We start from the raw sequence: 9290 nt of genomic DNA, 5'->3' as shown, positions 1-9290 counted from the left end.
AAAATGTATTTTAACGTTTTATACAGTATAAAATTTTATCAAAAACTTGTTTTGAATCAAAATAACTTATTATAATGCCATATAATGACATTTTTGAGTCCCTTCTAGTAAAATATTATTTTTTCCATTGATACTTTACGATAGAAAATGCAAATTTGTTTAAATAAACACCAAATCACTGTAAAATCGCATAAAATGACATTTTGAGAAAAAAAAAAAGAAGACGAAGACTTTTTGACCTTAAATATCTTATTTTTACGTCCCGCAGAAGCTAAGTTCAGAAAAATCGGGATCAAAAGTTTTTGCCTGAGTACTTTGACATGAAATGTACAATACAGTGATTTCATTTTATACAGGGTGTTAGTAAATAAGTATGAAACTGAAAAAATTTAAGGGCTAATTCTACATGAAGAAATATTGCCGGTTTGCTCTATAAACATATGTCCGCAAATGCTTCGTTTCCGCGTTACGGGGTGTTGAAATTTTTATTTCAAACTGCCAATTTATTTATTGCTCTAAGACCAGTTGAGCTATGAAAATGAAATTTGGTGAGTTTTAGGAGGTAGTTATTGCGCATTTTTTGACATACAATTAAGAATTTTGTATTCATCATTGGCGCGCATACGGGTAATAGTCAGAATTTTTTAAAGAAAAAAATAGTATGCCACTGAGATATTTCTAATTAAAAATCATTTTTAAATTACAAGTTTAATTTTTGATAAAAAAACCTTGCTTGCCTTTTTTTAACTGTTGCATCCTTTTTATGTAGAAAAATAAAACATCCTGACGCGTATTTTTCATTTCTTAATATGTACATTATTAAAAAATATCCAATATAATAATACTAAACTGGAACAATAACAGAAAATATTATTAATAAGTTTTTAACTAGGTGCAAAGCTGCAAGAAATGTTTAAAATGATTTCCTTTACAGGTAACAGAAGAATTATATATTCATCATTGGCGCGCGTACCAGTAATGGTCTGAATTTTTTTAAGAAAAGAAAAATAGGACGCCACTGAGATATGTCAAACTAAAAATCATTTTTGAATTCCTTGTTCAATTTACGACAAGAAATCTTTCCTGCCTTTTTTTTCATACGAGGCGCCGTTTTTGTACAAAAAAATAAAACATCTTAACGCTTACAAAGTATTTGAGGTAGTTTCCATATGCATAGAAACTTAGTTCAAATACTTTGTAAACGTTAAGATGTTTTATTTTCTTGCATAAAATCGGCGCCGCATATGAAAAAAGGCAGCAAATATTTTTTTGTCGTAAATTGAACCAACCTTCAAAAATGATTTTTAATTTGACATATTTCAGTGGCATACTATTTTTTTTTAAATTCAGACCATAACCCGTACGCGCCCGAATGATGAATATAAAATTCTTCTGTAACCTCTAAAGGAGGTCATTTTTAACATGTGTTGTAGCTCTGCACCTAGTTAAAAACTTATTAGTAATATTTTCTGTTATTGTTCCAGTTTAGTATTACTTATATTGGATATTTCTTAATAATGTATTAAGAAATGAAAAATACGCGTCAAGATGTTTTATTTTTCTGCATAAAAACGGGGCACCATGTGAAAAAAAGGCAAGAAAGGTTTTTTATCAAAAATTAAACGTGGAATTTAAAAATAGTTAAAACACAAAATAGTTAAAACACAAAATTTATTTGATAAAAAAATGAAAGTTTCTTCTCAACAACAAATAATGCAAGTCATGGATGTGGTGATTTAATCAGAAAAACATGAGGCCTCAGGTTCAGAATCTATTTCTATCATTAGCTCACGAGTGGTCAGCTCAGTCATGGATTGGTCTACGTTTAAAGGGGGATTTTAGTCGGGCTAGTTTTTGAAGCAATATGCTGCCGAAAATATATATTTGGTATGTTGCTGGCAACATTACAGCCATCTAATGAAAATATCGCCGTTTGGCTGAACCATGTGACCGAAATCTTACTGGTACTATTGCAGTGCCTGATGCGTTGCCGATAAAGTCGAACTGCTGTGGAAAATTTTGCATGTTGCTCTGTATTTCCTGTTTATTTCCTGTACTCTGTTGAAATTTAATTTGGTTTTGTCGAAACATACACAGAAAAGATGAATATGTGATCAAATGAAACTACAATAAGGTTTATTAATGCAGTACATCTACGTCCAGAGTTGTGAAACTTGGCATACTTCTGGAACTATGAGACAAATGGAAGAGTAGTGCACCGTGAATAAATACATTAAACTAAAACTGTTAGTATATACTGGGTTGGGATAAAGTATGGAACCAAGCAAATATCTTTGAAACGAAAAGAACAATATTTATGAAACTTTGCATGCAAGTACAGTGACGCAAAAGGCATCTGTTGCCATATTTTTTTGTTACTATTCCACTTTCGGTTTCACCGGAAATACCACTAACTTATTTAACTTAAATGGGACGCCCTATATATTTTTGCGGATTTTAAAAGAACTTGTTATTTTTAACTCATGCATACCAAATTTGGTAGAGAAAATTTGTTTAAAAGTGTCTGTAGATAATTTTTTGTATTAAAACAACGTAATAGGAAATAAACGAGTACCATCTGTAGACTAAGATTGTTGTTTACATGCACTGCATGACTTATTTGAATTTAGTATAGTAGGTAAAACTGTTACTGAACTAATTGAGAGAAATAAGTTGTATTAAAAATGGTTCATTTAAGTGGAAAAGGTCGTATTGAAATATTAATGATAGTAGGTTATGGTGAATTTAGATTTTTAGATAGATTATATTTTTTTAGCGGTTAGATTTTTTTCTTTGGGTTATCTAAAATTACGTGTTTACGTTAGGCGACCAACATGCTTGCAGAATTTGAGACAAAGAATAATAATTGATGAATGTGAACTAATACGTGGAGAAATCTTGCAAAAAGTTTTTATTTAGCATTTATTTATAGGCTTGCACGTTGTCAGGTTGGCTACCATCACAGCTATCTTAAATTTGTTGGCTGCAGCTCTGAACAACTGTATTGAACTGCACCCATACCATTCCCTTAAATTTCGCAACCAGGAAATCCTCCTACGTCCCACATTTCTCTTTCCCGAGATTTTTCCTTGGATTATGAGTCTTAGTTAAGAGTACTTTTCTCCTCTCATTATGTGGCCTAGATATTAAAGTTTTTTCGTTTGTATGGTTGTTATGACTTCGCATTCCTTCCCCATCTTCAGCAAAACGTCTTGATTTGTTACCCTTTCTGTCCATGGTATTTTCCACATTCTCCTGTAGCACCACATCTCGAATGCCTCAATGTTTTTGATGTTTATCTTTTTCAGTGTCCAAGCTTCCATGCCGTACAGCAGAACGGAGAAAACATAGCACCTTAACATTCTCGTTCTTAAGTTTATATTTATGTCCCGGCTGCATAAGAACTTTTTCATTTTGACAAACGATTGTCTCGCTATCTCTATTCGCCTCTTCAGAGGCGGCTTTACCTATTGTGCAGGGTGTGCGGTGCACACGGGCGCCGGGATGAAGGGGGCGCCGAGCGCCAAAAAGCGGGTATTTTACTTTATTTCAACATAAAATATGCTTTAAAACAAATAATGAAAAATTACATTGGCACTTAAGCGCGATTTATAGATTGCCGCCCGCCTAAAACGCACAGCTAAATTAGTAGAAATTGTCAATTTCTTTTCAATTGTACAAGAAATGTATGTTTTTTTCTGCGTTAACAGCACGCTGTCAAATACTTGCTAAAGAAGTGCCAACTTCTCGCAAAAGCTCTCCGTTTTAATCTGGGAAAAGTGTATGATGCCTTGTTTATCATATATTCTGATAATACCAAAGATGCAGAGTCAAGAAATATGGCAAATTCAATATTGGAAAAGACTGTAAGACTTGTAAACACTTCTAAGTAGGTCATAACGGCAAACAGGTGTATGTTCTAAAAAAATTGATAGTGTGTAAAAAATGTTTTATTATCAGCTAAGTACTTTCAACTCAACACATAACGTGCCATCATCAGAGCTTCGTCCTCTTATAAAACCTTCATAGAAGAGCAATTGCTAAACGACACAATAAAAAACATAGCTTCTGGGCAAAAGCCACAGATAACGGGTATAACAACCCCTTAAAATGAATAAATTCACATCTAATTTCTTTTTTATTTTAATAACTAGTCCTCCTCAGCTGTTCACGTGGGCTCAAAATGGTTTGACTCAGCCATGTTGTCTTTTTAAAATAAAAAAGAAATTAGATGTGAATTTATTCATTCTGTGGCTTTTGCCCAGAATCTATGTTTTTTATTGTGTCGTTTAGCAATTGCTCTTCGATGAAGGTTTTATAAGAGGATGAGCTCTGATGATGGCACGTTATGTGTTGAAAGTACTTAGCTGATAATAAAACATTTTTTACACACTATCAATTTTTTTGAGAACATACACTTGTTTGCCGTTTTGACCCAAATTCAATATTGGCAAAAATTAAGTCATTTAAATTCATCTGCTCTTTGCTTATTTGGTTTAAAATTTTAAGCAAGATAAATATAGTTAGCAAGGCTCTTCAAAAGTCAGATGTTATATTGTCAGAAGCCATAAAAATGATTGATAATGCAAAAATAAGTTTGTCTGAATTACGCAATGAGTATGCTTTTGTGGAATTCATTAATACTGCGAAAACTGTAGCAGAAGAAGTCGAGGCAATAGCAGAATTTTTCACACCTGACCTCCTTCATGCTCTTTTGTCAAATTTTGTCTATTCGAAACCTGTCAAATTTCCTCAACCAATTTTCAACCTTACCTGCCTACCTCATGGATAAGAAAGTTCATTTTTAATTAAATATTTTGTAACAGATTTGGGTAGGTTGTTCTGACGCTGTGAATACCTATTGGCTCCTAAATAATCATTTAATATTACACTATTTGCATCTGGATTTTTGTTTACATTATAAGCGTACCTAATACCCTCTAATACCCTATGTACCGTACTAGGTAGGTACCTATTCGACTATTCCATTTTGACTGCACGTCTACCAATGAGCGCCATGGCATCGACTGCACACGGGCGCTACATGGGCTAGAGCCGCCTCTGCGCCTCTTGATTTCTCTTGTCTGGTCATTAGTATCAGTGAAATAAACCCCTAAATATTTGTAAGACGTAACTCTTTCAACTGGCTGATTATTTATGGTTAAATTCACATTGGTGTATAGCTTCTTTGTTACAATCATGAATTTAGTCTTTTTGATGTTCAGTTTTAGACCATACTTATTGGTATCAGTGTTTATGTTTTCCATCAAATACTATAAATTTGCTAGGTTATCTGTTACTATTAGCGTGTCGTCAGCGTATCGTATATTGTTAATTAACTCTCCGTTAATGTTCATACCAATGTTTTGCTCTAGGAGCGCTTCCTGACATATTATTTCGCTATATATATTGAATAGTAGTGGAGAAAACACACAACCCTGACGCACACCTCGACGAATCTCAATTTCTTCCGTTAACTCAAAGAAATTAGGGTAAGCCTATGTTCAACTTTGGATGCAGGAGGCTAGATTATGATGATGGATTGTGAACAAATTATGGGCTTCTTTCCATCGATTAGAAAATCTTCCAAATCTCATCAGTGTGTTTATTATGCTGGTCATATAAACGACTGCAGATAGGTACTTTCTTTGGTTAGGTTTTCAGGATCAGATTTCCCACTCATTTGGGGAGAGTGTGTTTCGGTGGCTAACTTGACTGGCACAATCCATGCAATGTTCGGACTTGCTCGCCAGTAACTGTTTATACAGGTCACTTTCCATGCATGTATGTATAAACTCGCCATTATTCTGAATAAGTTTAACATCTGCAGAAGGTCATTTGCAATCACAGAAGATTTTAGGTCTCGATAGAAAATATGGAAGATAAACAATCTAAATCATGAAGATCAAAATCATTTTACAAGTATATTGTAAAATGTTTATGAATGATCCATTCATTATGAATGAACCATCATAAAGATATTAAATATCTTGTTAAATATCAAATCTTGTCACTTTATCTATACAATATTTAACGAAGCAATTACTTTGTAGCGTATTATGGATTACAAAATAATAATATTAAATCTAAAATAATAAAAGATAACGCTTATGTGTTAATTTCTTTGAACCGATAACGTAATTAGGTAGGTTTATCAGAATATTTTGCATTGCACGTCTCGTCTATTTAAGAATACCACTGTTATCAGCTCTTAAAATTGTTGTAATAGTAAGTACTAGTAATTAAAGAGTAGTTCACGTAAAATGAGTATTGTAAATCACCTCTGAAATATGGTAAGTCTACTTAGTTAGTTTACCACCTAGTGACGTTATTTAGGTTTTTTCTTATAGGTAGTCTTTTGCCATTCCGACTAACAAATAGATATCGATAATTTTTCTCTGGTATGTAATATTTTATTATTATTTTGCGTTAATCAATACGTTTAACATTAAGTTTTGTGTGGCTACAATATTTTCTAAACATTGTGAATTAACTATACTGTTAAATATTTATTGCACTGTTCATTTATTGCAAAATATTATTGTAAAATTAATTGCGTTGCTGTTGAAAGGGGCTTTTTAGAAGATTAAATTGTCTGTCTAGCTAGACCATCAATGAAATAATATTTAAGTGGAATTCGATTGATTAGTGGTTTAATTGAGTGATTTAGCGATTTTTTTTTTCGAAAAGAAATATTTCATTTGTCTACAACTCAAGATTTTTTCACAACATACTTTTCACCGTTTTTGTTGGGCATATTTAAATATATTTTTCGTTTGTAGTGATAACATTTGTACCTTAATATCAATCAAAACTGCTTCCTTTACTTTTCATCGTAAAATTTGTAAAATTAATTGTGTTGCTGTTGAAAGGGGTTTTTTAGAAGATTAAATTGTCTGTCTAGCTAGACCATCAATGAAATAATCTTTAAGTGGAATTCGATTGATTAGTGGTTTAATTGAGTGATTTAGCGATTTTTTTTTTCGAAAAGAAATATTTTATTTGTCTAAAACTCGTGATTTTTTCACACCATACTTTTGACCGTTTTTGTTGGGCATATTTAAATATGCCCAATATGAAATTAAAATAGTTTTTGCGTTTGTAGTGATAACATTTGTACCTTAATATCAATCAAAAATGTTTTTACTTTTAAAATTTTACTTTTCATCTGAAAATTTGTAAAATTAATTGTGTTGCTGTTGAAAGGGGCTTTTTAGAAGATTAAATTGTCTGTCTAGCTAGACCACCAATGAAATAATCTTTAAGCGGAATTCGATTGATTATTGGTTTAATTGAGTGATTTAATGATTTTTTTTTTCGAAAAGAAATATTTTATTTGTCTAAAACTCGTGATTTTTTCACACCATACTTTTCACCGTTTTTGTTGGGCATATTTAAATATGCCCAATATGAAATTAAAATAGTTTTTGCGTTTGTAGTGATAACATTTGTACCTTAATATCAATCAAAAATGCTTCCTTTATTTCATCATAAAATTTATAAAATTAATTGTGCTGCGGTTGAAAGGGTTTTTTTAGAAGATTAAATTGTCTGTCTAGCTAGACCATCAATGAAATAATCTTTAAGTGGAATTCGATTGATTATTGGTTTAATTGAGTGATTTAATGATTTTTTTTCGAAAGGAAATATTTTATTTGTCTAAAACTCGTGATTTTTTCACACCATACTTTTGACCGTTTTTGTTGGGCATATTTAAATATGCCCAATATGAAATTAAAATAGTTTTTGCGTTTGTAGTGATAACATTTGTACCTTAATATCAATAAAAAAATGCTTCCTTTATTTTTCATCAGAAAATTTATAAAATTAATTGTGTTGCTGTTGAAGGGGGCTTTTTAGAAGATTAAATTATCTGTCTAGCTAGACCAGTGGTCGGCATACTTTTTAGCCAAAGAGCCAAATATGAACATTACAACAATTTAAAAAAAAATTGGGAGCCAAATCTGCTTGTTCAGCAAACTATTATTACACGAAATAAAACTATAGCCCTACTACCTAGTCCCATCCATAACCCCCAAAAAATTAAAACGGTTTTTTTCGTTTTTTGGCGATATTTTCGTTTCTAATCATCATAGAAACTTCTATTTTCTTTCGTTTTGTAAGGTTTTATTTCCTACAACACTGTCTTTTTTACAAAAATTTTGGCGCAAAATCCATTTTTTTTAATGTTGATATGCAGAACCAAAAAGAGAAAGAACAGCAAACGTGAGCTTTTTCAGCTGATCATAAGAATCAGGAATACTATTCCAAGCGTTGAAAATGAGCATGTCTTCCTTCTCCAGGTCATTCAAAGCAGACCACTTGTGTTGTAAACATTTTTTTCTTCTAAAATATTTCCAATTCAACACGAAGACGTTCGAATTTAGAGCGCCATACCTTTGTGTCCTTAAATGCATATTTCAAAGCTATTAATGCAAATGTTAAAAAAAGAAAATTTCAACTCTTATCGTAGTGTGACGCCTCACAACCCGGCCTAATTATTCTCGATGCTTCCCGGGGTTACGAGTAAAGGCCAGACCTTCCACGGCGATTCGAGGCGACCGCTTTCAGAGTATTTAAGAACAGGAATTCGAGCACAAGTGAGTCAGTCAACGAACGAGCCGCGACGCGTGATATAATTGTATTCGAATCGGATTTAATGAAATGTATATATTAGTTATCGAAGTTATTATGTTTAGTTAATTAAATCATAAATTTGAGTTGTAAATAAATTAGATGTGTTAGTTGGTGTTATTTGTAATTATTAAAATAAATAAGTGATGTAAATAAAATAATATAGATAAGTCTTCCTTTATTTAAATTAAACTTAGTGCCTAAAGATATAAATAAATAAAATAGTAGAGTCAATCGCGTAACAGTAGCATTAAGAGGAATTTTGACAAATGCTAAAGTTTGTAAGTTTGATAAAAGCTAGTTTATCAGAATAAGAACAAGGTAATGTTTTTCCTACCAAGTATTTTTTAAATGAAAATATTGCGCTTTCCGTGGATATTTGTGCCAGAGCCGCACCTAAGGAGCCATATTGCCACATGCGGCTTCGGAGCCGCACTTTGCCGATCACTGAGCTAGACCACCAATGAAATAATCTTTAAGTGGAATTCAATTGATTAATGGTTTAATTCAGTGATTTAGCAATTTTTTTTTCGAAAAGAAATTTTTATTTGTCTAAAACTCGTGATTTTTTCACATCATACTTTTGACCGTTTTTGTTGGGCATATTTAAATATGCCAAATATGAAATTAAAATAGTGTAACGTGACTAGTGTAAT

General features: G+C 32.0%; 1 long non-coding RNA gene across 1 annotated transcript; it reads left to right on the top strand.

The window, feature by feature from the left end:
• The first annotated feature begins 6116 nt into the window (after nucleotides 1–6116).
• On the top strand, nucleotides 6117–8786 carry LOC114329614 (uncharacterized). The gene is made up of 3 exons (XR_007699227.1): nucleotides 6117–6293; nucleotides 6351–6401; nucleotides 8474–8786. It is a non-coding gene; the product is annotated as an uncharacterized LOC114329614 (long non-coding RNA).
• Nucleotides 8787–9290: the final 504 nt, after the last annotated feature.

This window comes from Diabrotica virgifera, chromosome 7 (assembly GCF_917563875.1).
Source record: "Diabrotica virgifera virgifera chromosome 7, PGI_DIABVI_V3a".
In the NCBI taxonomy this organism is placed as follows: domain Eukaryota; kingdom Metazoa; phylum Arthropoda; class Insecta; order Coleoptera; family Chrysomelidae; genus Diabrotica; species Diabrotica virgifera.
Note: the sequence above shows the minus strand (reverse complement) of the source record. Positions and strands in the feature narration are given on the sequence as shown.